The sequence below is a fragment of the Melospiza melodia genome, unplaced genomic scaffold, assembly GCF_035770615.1.
Source record: "Melospiza melodia melodia isolate bMelMel2 unplaced genomic scaffold, bMelMel2.pri scaffold_46, whole genome shotgun sequence".
Taxonomy (NCBI): Eukaryota; Metazoa; Chordata; class Aves; order Passeriformes; family Passerellidae; genus Melospiza; species Melospiza melodia.
In genome coordinates this window covers 881439-892825 of record NW_026948783.1, presented here as the reverse complement: position 1 = coordinate 892825, position 11387 = coordinate 881439, and the positions used below count along the sequence as shown (strand labels likewise).

Here is an 11387-nt window from a genome sequence, read left to right as displayed (position 1 = left end):
TTAACCAACCTGATCACCTTTTATGACCAGGTAACCTGCCTAGTGGATGCAGGGAACGCTGTAGGTGCTGTTTATTTGGATTTCAGCAAGGCCTTTGACACTGTCTCCCACAGCATACTCCTAGACAAGCTGGCAGGCCATGGCTTGGACAGGAACACTCTGCTGAGTTAGAAACTAGCTGCATGGCCGGGCCCAGAGAGTGGTGGTGAATGGTGCTGCATCCAGCTGGTGGCCAGTCACGAGTGGTGTCCCTCAGGGGTCTGTGCTGGGGCCAGTTCTGTTTAATACTTTTATTGATGACATGGATGAGGGTTTAGAGTCTTTCATTAGCAAATTTGCAGATGACACTAAACTGGGAACGTGTGTTGATCTGTTAGAGGGACAGAGGGCTTTGCAGAGGGACTTTGAACAGTTGGATGGATGGGCAGAATCTAATGGGATGAAGTTCAGTAAGTCCATGTGCTGAGTCCTGCACTTTGGCCACAATAACCCCCCTACAATGTTCCAAGCTGGGGACGGTGTGGCTGGACAGTGCTCAGGTGGAAAGGGACCTGGGGGTGCTGGTGACAGTCGGCTGAACACAAGCCAGCAGTGTGCCCAGGTGGCCAAGAAGGCCAATGGCATCCTGGCCAGTATCAGGAATGATGTGGCCAGCAGGAACAGGGAGGTCATTCTTCCCCTGTACTCAGCACCGGTGAGGCCTCACCCGGAGTATCGCGTCCAGTTCTGGGCCCCTCAGTTTAGGAGGAACGTTGAGATGCTTGAGCGAGTCCAAAGGAGAGCAACGAGGCTGGTGAGGGGCTTGGAGCACAAGCCATATGAAGAGCAACTGAGGGAGCTGGGGTTGTTCAGCCTGGAGAAAAGGAGACTCAGAAGTGACCTTATCACTCTCTTCCTGAAGGGTGGCTGTGGTGAGCTGCGGGTTGGTCTCTTTCTCCGGGCAACAACAGACAGAACAAGAGGACACAGTCTCAAGTTGCGCCAAGGGAGATACAGGCTAGAATTAAGGAGGAAGTTTTTTACAGAAAGAGTGGTCAAATACTGGAATCATCTACCCAGGGAGGTGGTGGAGTCACCATCCCTCGATGCGTTTAAAAAGACTGGATGTGGCACTTGGTGCACTGATCTAGTTGAGGTATTAGAACATGGGATGGACTCGATGATCTTAAAGGTCTCTTCCAGCCTAGAAATTCTGTGATTCTGTGATTCTGTTCTATTAGACTGATTAATTCCGTGGTAAGGGGTATGCAGATAGCAATAGTACCCATGGACCCAGAGTTGGCTTCTGGAAACAACATATCCAAGATCATGAGCTTGGGAGAGGGAAAGGGTGCAAGCAACGCTGCCGAATTCTTGGCAAAATTTGAAAAACAGGTCAAAACTAGTTTGAACAATAATACTGGTTATCAGGGAATCCCACAAGGAGAACATGGAATAAGGATCTAATAAAGTTTTTCTCTTTGTAGGAGACACTTAAAGGTGGAGGGTAGAAGAAGTAGAGAATCAAAGAATGTATTTTATAAAGATTGTGAAATCCAAATGTGTCTCTGCCCACACACAGCCTTAGAGAGGATGCCTATTCAGATTCTAAGGATTCCCAGACAGGGCTAAGATAACGATTAACACTTTAGTGTAAAAATACACACTTCCGGGAGATTATCACTGGTATCTGGAGTCCTCGGAAACTGCCTAAGAGCAATCATCGTCCTGCAGATAACATCAATCAAGATAGCCACGCCAAGAACATACATGTGAATACATTACTTCCCCAAACGCAATCAACGCTGGCGATCAACCAGGACACAGCCTTTATCCAGCTCTGCACAGTGAAAGACCTAAACTATGAATGTGAAGAGCTGCAAAAGAAATTAGGACTCCTTCGCCTTGGGAAAATAAACTGTGTAAAATCTCATTGCTGGAAGTGACTCTCATGAATGGGGGGGGTGGATCTGATGTGATAGAGGTCGGATCCAGAGGTTTACCCAGCACCAATCCCGGGCTCAATGCTGTCTCTTTGGCTGTGATGGTTTTGAGGATCGTATTTTGGGCACATGAAGATAAAAAAAATATTTTTGCATTTTTGATAATCTGGCTTTCAATTGATCATTTATAGCAGGGCTGATCCCCTTGGTCCCTGCTCCCTCCTGGCAATGGCAAGAGCTGGCTGGGATGGCCCTTGCGGGGGGCTCTCCTCGGCTCATCGCAGCTCCAGCTTCTGACCGTGGCTCTGTTCTTCTCTCTTGCAGCCCTGGAATGCCTGAGGGAGGACACCAGCAGTGCCGTGTCATAGCTGGCATTTGGAACACTGCATGTCCTCCGGCCAATAACATGTGGGCAGTATTCCATCTTCCAGAGGCTGCAAGATCAGCTGCGCAGGGAATGGGAGACTCGGCCTTGTCTGTCGGGGCTTTGCTGGCTGCTCTGCAGGAGATCTTCAGAGAGCTGATCTGAGAGGCGCTCTTTGCTGGGACCACATGAGTAAGGGGGAGTTTTCCTTTTCTTTAAAATTTTTCTTTTCTTCTTTTCCATTTTTTATCTCTATTATAAATAAATAAATTTTAGAATGTGTTATGATACACAGACTGCCAGAAGCACTCTTTTGCTACCCGGGGTCTGCAGGGCAAGAGGCAGGAAAGGGTGAAAAAGGAACATTGTGCACAGCAGCACAGCAGGCTGAGGGGTGATGAGGCCCTGAAGGGGGAAAAGGATGCTTGTGCTCAGCAAGCTGCCCAGGCGTGCAGTGTTGCAAGGAAAATGGCCAGAAGCCCCTTGGCCTTTGGTGGTTCTGCTGAAGCCTTTGTGCTGGTGACAGAGTGGGTAGGCAGGGGCCAGGGCCGCAGGGATCCCTGCCAGAGCGGTGCCTGGAGATGGCCACAAGCCCTGTGCCAGGCAGGAAGCGCCATCCGTGTCCTCCTGCCCGTGTGCTGCTGGCTGCCTTGCTGAGGGCTCCCAGGTGCCTCTGGATGGGGCTGCTCTGGAGCTGCTGTGGGGCTGCGGCGCTGCTGCCGGGCAGCTTGGCCGGGTTGGGGGAGACCGTGAGGGGACAGGGCCAGGAAGGGACAAGGGGCTGGGAAACCCTGACACGACATGGCAGTGGGAAGGCACGTGGGGGATGTGTGAGGGAATGGGTGGCTGTAACGTTGGCTGGGGGGGAGTGGGTTGGAGAAGGACAGAGCACTGGCCCCGATGTCCACATGGCAAACAGAGAGCGTTTATTCTCAAGCTCTTCCTTTTAAAGGGCCTTTGAAAAACCCAGTCTGGATATTTTCATTGCTCTGATCCCTATGCCTTGTTAGATTCTGGCCAGTAAAATGCTGCAGCCCTGGGAGAGATGTGACTGGGCGAGGGCCCTGGCAGCCAAACCAGGGCTGGTACATTCACACAGCATGAGTCAGCCTGCCCTGTGACACACGGCCACAGAGTACAAGGCACAGCTCTGGGTGCTGCTCAGGAACCTCAGCTCTGGGAGCACTGTCTGCCCCAAGCTCCAGGGGCTGCAGTGGGAGCCTGGCTGGGCTCTGCCCTGGGGCCATCCTGCAGGGACAGCTGGGAACAGGGAGCATTTCCTTGCCACAAATAGCCAAGCCAGGGCTGCAGGGCAGCTGCTCCAGCCTGGACTGCGCTGTTGTGTGCTGTGCTCTGGGGCTGGGGCTCCCCGCACAGGGAACTGGACTGGTGTGCCACAGGAGACTGAGAAGCTTCAGCTTCAGCCTAACTGAGGGGGGTGCATGGGCTGGGAAGAGTGGGGAGGCTCAAGGGGATTCACAGAGCTCATCCTGCTGCAAGGATGAGGAAAAAGGAGTGGGAGCTCAGCAGTGAGGAGAGCTGAGGGCTGGAGAGTGGCTCTGAATGACACTAAAATCCCACTGGACCTCTGAGACATTGCTGCTCCTCAGCCAGTGACAGGATGAGTCCCTAAGCCTGGGGCTCAGCCTTCCTTGGGGTGAGGGGCATCAAGGAAGGCAACAGTGTGATGGAGACTGCAATGGGCTGGGAACTCACTGTGGGAAAAGAGGGAGCAGTTGGGAAGTAAAAGGCAGCTGGGAGGTAGAGAACTGTTCAAAGAAGGGCTGAGCTACAGCTTCAGCAAGCTGAAAAACGTCATTTGGGGTCATCCCAGATTCATTTCAGAAGTTATTGAACAAGTTTATTTTTTGGGGCGTGTCATGTTTTCCCTTGGAGGTGTACACTCTGCAGACTTGAGCTATGCTGTGCCAAAATGCTCAAGCAAGTCTGTGCTGCAGGTCACATGATTTCTTCTTTGGCTGGCCTGGTGCTGAGCTCCAGCAGAGCCCTGGCAGAGCCCAGAGCAGCCTCAGCACCTGCAGAGCCTGGCTGCAAGCAGAGAAAGTAGAAACCGCCTGTCAGCTGAGGGCTCCTGTGCCCTTGTCCCAGCCGCCCGTGGCGCCCAGGCCGTGCTGGCCATGCTCAGAGCGGTGCCCAGAGCTGCCCATGCCTTCTTCCTTTGGCACAGAGCAGGAGGGCAGGACATGTGCCCAGCCTGCAGCCAGCCAGGGCACATCCACCTCCTCAGCAGCTGCCCAGAGCAGGATGCTCCTGTGCTCGCTGCCAGCTCCCAAAAGCTCTGATCCCACCATGTCAAGCAGACGGGGACCCACCTCACGCCATCCCCCGCTGGAAGAAAAGCTGGTCCCAAACGATGTCCTCAGCCTTCTCCAAGGGCACAGCCCATCCACGCCACAGCTGCTCCCAAGCACTTCCTGATCAAGGCTGGAGCCCACTTAGAATGATTCCCCTAGAAAAACAAATGAACAAATTATTGAAAATAGATTACAGACAAAAACAGGAAACAAGAAGAAAGGTAAAAACTCTTATCTCTGTCAGGGCCTTGAGGAAGGCCCAACCCCTGCATGCCAGGGAAAAACCCAGCCACAGGTAAGGGAAGCCCACACTTTCTCCCTTCCCCCCTGCACTGCCCCCCAAAATCAGGGTGACCCCAAAGCAAACAAGGGCAGTGGAGCAGCCCAAGCCCTTCCTTGCCTGCACAGCAAAGCAGCTGTGCACAGGTTCTGGAGCCCCACCTCTGCTCCCACCATGGGGGTTTGTTTGTGTCGGGCTGGCTGCCCCAGCCCGGGGCATGGGGGGTGCTGGGGGCTGTTGGCAGGGCCAGGAGCCCACTCCCATTTTGTACCCACCCCAGCCCATGCCCCAGCCCTGCCAAAAGCAGCTGGGCAGCCGACTGAAGGATCAGCTGCATCTGCCCCAGCAATGGGGGAACCTTTGGTTCCCAACCGGGCTGTGCAATGCCCAAATCTGGGAGCATCCCCCTGTGTGTGGACTCATCTACAAATTCCCTGTGGAGCCTGGCTTTGAAGAAGGTGCCAGAACCCAAGTCCATCATCTTCAGCTGGCCAGTGGCCAGGTCCAGGAAGAGGTTGTCATCCTTGATGTCATCCTCACTGTCCCCAGCAGCAGCAGCCCCACCTGGTACAGCTTCTGCAGGGGCTCCTTCTCCTTCCCTGGGGGCAGACCAGGCTCTCAGGGCTCTGCCCAGGGCCCCAGCTGTCAGGGAACCAGGACAAGCAAAACCAGCTTGGATGGCGGCCACCAGTGCTGGGCAGAGCAGCTCAGCTCCAGCACAAGGGCTGTGTGTTCCCATCTGATGAGCCCTGGGCAGTGACACAGGCAGGACAAAAAGTCTGGATTCCTTTGCTCATTATCGCCAAGACGTGTGCACCTGTACATTGCCAGGGCCCTGCATCACAGTGTGCCTGTGGCTCTCTCCCTTCTTCTACGGCAGATAAATATCCTGCATCCAAGGATGACAGAACAGCTCCTCTAATGAGGGCCTTTCCAAGTCCAGCATGGATAAACACTGCCTGATCAGATCTTGGCACTCTGGCAGAGAAACCAGAAGCCACTGGGCAGTTGGAGAAGGCTCCTGTTGGCTTTGTCCCACTATTCCCATGCCCAGGCCGTGCTGGATGTGCTCAAAGCTGGGCCTGAACTTTCCCATCAATTCCCTGTTTTGGAGGAGAGCAGGACATGTGCCACCTCCTCAGCAGCTGCCAGTGCAGGATGCTCACAAGCCCGCTGCTGGCTCCCAGCACTGGGATTCCCCCCGTGCCCAGAGATGAGGATCCACCTTGAGAGAGCCCTTGTGGCCGTGAGAGCTGATGGTCCCAGCTGATGTTCTGGCCCCTCCTGAAAGGGTGCTCCCCGCAGACCATCTGGTGCAGCAGGATGCCCAGGGACCAGATGGTACCTGGCTTGCCATAGTACCGGCCAAAGTGGCTCCATTCCGGGGGGCTGTAGGACAGTGTTCCTATGGAATACAGATGGAGTTCATCAGGGGGATGCTGCTGCTCCCAGAGCCTGGCCCCAGCATCCCTGGGCATGTGGGGGCTGCCCCAGTGGCACACAGGGTGACCCACTGCCCTCTCACCAGCACCTGGGACTTGTGTACAGACTTGGGGTTGGAAAAGAAGCCACTGGTGATGGAAGAGGGAAGTGGAAACCATGGTAAGGCCTGACCATGACAAGGAGGAACCCACTCAGTGCTGGGAAAAACCATGCCTTCATCCTCCCTATCTGCATTGCAGCAAAAAACATTATGAACCCAAAACAAACCAGGTGAGTGAAGCAGTCCAAGCCCTTTCTCACCTGCACACCAAACCGGCTGGGGCACATATTCTGCCCCTGCCTCTCTGCTACCCCCACCAACGGGTGTTTTTGTTGGGCTGCCTGCCCCAGCCCCAGTTCTGGGCACAGTGGTGGGCAAAGGCTGCCACCACAGCTGGAAGTTGGCTCCCCACTCAGCCCTGCTCAAAAGCACTCAGCTGAAATCTCAGTGCCATGAAGGGCAGCAAAAGGGGGAATCCCCACTGCCACATCCAGCTTGGGCTGTGAGATATTGGGCCATGAGATGCCGGGACAGGGAGCACACCCCTGCATGGGCTCACCTGCAAAGTGAGTGTAGGCTGTGTCTTGCAGGTAGATGCCACAGCCAAAGTTGATCAATTTTGCCTGGCTGGTGTCCAGGTCAAGCAGGATGTTCTCTGGTTTGATGTCCCTGTGCAGGACCCCGCAGCTGGTGCAGTGCCACACGGCCTCCAGCACCTGGCGGAACAGCTCCTGCGCCTCCTCCTGGGGCAGGAACCGCCGTGCCCGAATGAAACGCTGCAAGTCCTGAGAGCGCTCTGGGTGCTCCAGCACCATCACAATGTTGTTGGGGATCTCAACAACAGCAGCTGGACCACACCAGGGAAGCCAGTGGACACCTTAGCCAGCAGCACTATCTACAGGGGTGCGCTGGTGCCGTCGGGCTGCGGGAGGAGCACGATGCCGTCAGTGGGGCTGATGCTGTGCCGTGGCTCGGGGAGCCCTCATCCAGCCCGGGATGCTCTGCGCCCTGCGCTGGCCCCACGCCCCCTCTCCCTCGGGGTGTCCTGGCAGCTCCCACCCTGCCGGATCTCGGCTCATCCCCGGCCGGCAGCCCCAGCTTCTGCTGCTGGTCCCGCTCACTCACCAGCTCGCCCCAGTGCCGGACGCGCTTCCGTGGCACCCTTTTGATGGCCACCTGCAAGCCAAGAGCAGCAGCGGGGTGAGCTCGCCGCCCGCCCTGCCCAGCCCCATCCTCCCTCCGCCTCCTCCGCCTGCACCGGCCGCCGGCCACCGCTCACCGGGGTGCCCTCCGAGAGCCGCGTGGCTGCGAAGACGCTGCCAAAGCCGCCGCGCCCCAGCAGCAAGCCCAGCCTGTCCTGCTCTTTCAGGCCCTGCTGCGCCTTCCCTGCAACCAGGACGCGGCGGTCAGCGCTCGGCCCGGGGCCAGCAACGGCCCCCGAGCTCCCCTCACCCGCCCCGGGCCGGCCATGCCCAGGCGTTCGCTCCCGGGAACGCGGCACGGGAGGCTCGGGGCTGGTGACCGCGCTGCCGAGCGGCGGAGCTCGGGCCGGGGGAGCCGCAGTGGAGGCGGCGGGAGTGGCCATGCCGCGTGTGTGCTCCGCGGGCCCCGGGAGGAGCCGGGGCCGGGTTCGGGGCCGGGCTCAGGCCAGGCGGAGGCAAAGGAAGGCGATGCCGCCCCAGCCCCAGGCACTGATGCCCGCCCAGCAGCGCCACCGCAGGCACGGCCAGAGCTGGCCCGAGGCGAGACCACGGCGGGGTGGCCGGGGCTGGGCACCGGGCAGCCCTGCCCGGGGTCAGGGGTGGGCCGGGGGTATGGCCCGGCCAGGCATGGGGAGAGAGACTGGGAGAGGAGGGGACACCGGGAAAGGAAGAGTGGGAGAGGGTGCGGGACTCTGGGAGAGGGAGAGGAGAAGCGTGAGGGAGTCAACAAAGGCGCTTCTTTCGGGTTTTTTTGCTGTTTTTGCTGCTTTCCCTGCCAATGCTGCTGCTGCTGCCGCCGCTGCAACTGAAGCTCTGGTGCCGTTTGTCCCTGTGTCTGTTTGTCCGTAGCCCGCTCGCTCCTGCGCTGAGCCCGCACTTCCTTGGGGGTCGCCCCTGAGCCTGTCCAAACATGGGAACTTTGCTGTGTTCAGCCAAGACCCAGAGTCTGGACTCAAGGCAGCGGCACAGGAATCCCCTCGGTCACTGCTGTGCATTTTCCCTGCTGAGGGTCAAACACTATTGGAGCCTGTTCCCTGAACTCATAATTTTTACCTGACCCATGCACTGCATTTACCTGAACAGCACTGCTTTCCATAAAAAAAACAAACAAAAAAAAAAAAAAAAAAAAAAAAAAAAAAAAACAGGGGAAGGCAAACTGTGCATATCTCATGGTGTTTTAGTGTCTAAAACATGCCAAGTCATGGATCTTAGAGGTGAGATCCATTTGGAATTAATAGACTTCCTAACAAGTCCATTTTCATCCCAGATTCCGCATGAAATGGGAACCCTGAGCTTGTGGAAGTGCCTGAAAGATGCCCTGTTCCTGTGCAGGGACACTGAGGCTGAAGCAGGAGCCTGAGCTCTCTCTGGGGCAGCCTCCTCCCAGCTGGAATTTGTGCCGTGCTGGGAGAGGTGGAGGAGGGGGAGAGCGCTGGCGCTGTGTGGCAGGAGCAGGAGGTTTGGGCCGCAGGACATTCTGTCTGCACCGCTGCCCCGCAATGGGCAGCCGTGCCCGAGGCTCTGGGCCTGGCCCCGCGTGCGCTGAGCTCCCGACACTGCGGGAGCTCCCCGGGCTGGGCTCAGCTTCCCGCTGGGCCTGGGCAGCAGGCTGGGCTCCAGCTGGGATCAGCAGCAGCTGGAAATACCTCTGCACATCTCCATTTGCTGCTGCTGATTGGAAGAAGCGATGGAGAGAGTCAAGAGGTTCTGTGTTCTCTTTCTCCTGGTGGATTTTTTCATTTGATTTGACTCTCAAGAGGCAATTTCTGTGATGGCCTCTGTCAGTTGATTCTATTTCAGCAGTGGCAACAGGGCTGTGTTTGAGCACTGCAAATGTTGCCTGTGTGGCTTTAATTCTCCTTGACTTTGTGCTCAGGGATTTGTGAGCATTTCAAGATCTGCTAATCCTGATGCCTGGGACCAAAAGCCTGACTTCAGCTATTGCTGGCCACGGGCTATGTACAAATCACCAACAGGACGAGACTGCTGAGGAACGTGTATCGAGCTGTTTATTTTCCAGCATCAGTCTCATTGCATGGTTATGACAATGGGAAGATGCCAGCACCTCGTGTCCTTGGCAGCAGACAAAGAACTTAATGTTACAACTTAGTTGAAAAGTTTTTTGACCAATCACAAAAAGAAAAAGCATATTGACAGTAGTTCTATCCAACCACTGTAAGCACAGGTTCCTTTGGTTAAAACAATGGTTGCTTGTTTTGTATACAATACCTGCTTGTGAGCCTTTAAACACAATGCACAGATCTCCATTATTAAGCTTAGAACTTCCTAATATCTCTGTGGCTTAGGGATTTATTCTAGACAAGCGTTAATACACCAACCATTGTTCTATTTGTCCTTACTTTCTACTTCTAATATAACTTTTCTGCTAACAAATCTTATGGCTACCGCTTAGCTCTAATCACAGTTCTGCTGTCTCTGAGGCCCGCCTTTTGCAGGTTTCCCAAAACCCTCTGATTTTAAGGATTCCCACATTCACCATCATGAAAGTGCTCAGGGTAGAGCTGATCAAAAAAGGCAATTGCAGTTTAACAGATAAATTTCAAGTGGCAAGCAGAAGAGTGGCAAGACCAGCCGGGATCTCCAATTCACAAGGCAAAGGCAGCAGCAGCCTCCTGCTGTCAGCTCAGGGTGAGTAAAACAGTGCTGAAAACAGCGCTGGAACCCGATCCTTTCTTCCTCTGAGGGCTGGCTCGGGGCAGCACAGTCGGGCCTTGAGCAGTCAGGGCTGTGTGTGGGTGCTGGCTGCTCTGCTCCAGAATTGAGCTGGAAAAAGCCCTTGGGAGCCGAGGCAGGAGCAGGCGGGAAGGGGCCGGCACTGCTGCTGCTCCTGGCCGGGAGCCCCGGCTAGGCCGGGCCAGCGCCCCCTGCGCTGCGGCTGCTGCTGCTGCCAGAGCCGGGCGGGACTCAGGGACAGGGAATGGACACGGGGGGACAGCAAAGGCCTGGCGGCTGCAGGGATGGTGGTACTGGGGCCAGCGCCAGCACAGAGCTTCAGCCCGCAGTTAACCCCGAGGGAAATGCTGGGGAAAGGCTCCATTTCAGCCTTTCTGCACTCGTTGCTGTGAAGGGACTGAAATTAATGGAGAACAAGCAGGACCCGACCCCTTCTCCTTTGGGAGGAGCCCCAGGCCTGGGGCTGTGAGGGGCCATGAGGGGCTGTGAGGGGCTGTGATGGAATTGTGAGGGGTCCTGAGGGGCCAGGAGGAGTTTTTAGGGGCCATGAGGTTCTCTGAGGGGCCATGAAGGGCTGTTGGGGACCTTGGGGGAAGAAGGTCTCTGAGAGGCTTTGGGAGGCCAGGCACCTAATGGAAAAAAGGATCCATTATGACACTGTGGAACCAAGGAGACTGTTTTTTACAGCATAGAAACTTATGGAGTCAAAAGTCCATTGTGACTTTCTGGGGCCTCATGGAACCATGGAGACCATTATGACACTTCAGGACTCGCTGGAACCAAGGGCGGCCATTGTGACACTGCAGAGCCTCATTTAACCAAGGGCTCATTGTAGCACAGCAGGGCATCATGGAATCAAGGGGATCGTAGTGGGGCTCCATGACACCATGGGGACATTCTGACTCTGTGGAACCAAGGAAACCATTGTGACACTACAGGGCTCGTGGAACTAGGAACTCATGTAACAGTGAGGAGCCCAATGGAATCAATAGGCCATTCCGTACTTCAGGGAAACATGGAGCCAAGGTGCCCTGGTGACACTGTGGGGCCTCATGGAATCCTGGAGACCATTATGGCACTTTGAGGCCTTGTTGAATCAAGGGGCTCTGCAGGGCCTTGTGGAACCA

At 55.9% G+C, this 11387-nt stretch overlaps 1 pseudogene; it reads right to left on the bottom strand.

Annotated features, from left to right (window-relative positions):
* Nucleotides 1-5752: 5752 nt before the first annotated feature.
* On the bottom strand, nucleotides 5753-8195 carry LOC134434730 (serine/threonine-protein kinase pim-1-like; annotated as a pseudogene).
* Nucleotides 8196-11387: the final 3192 nt, after the last annotated feature.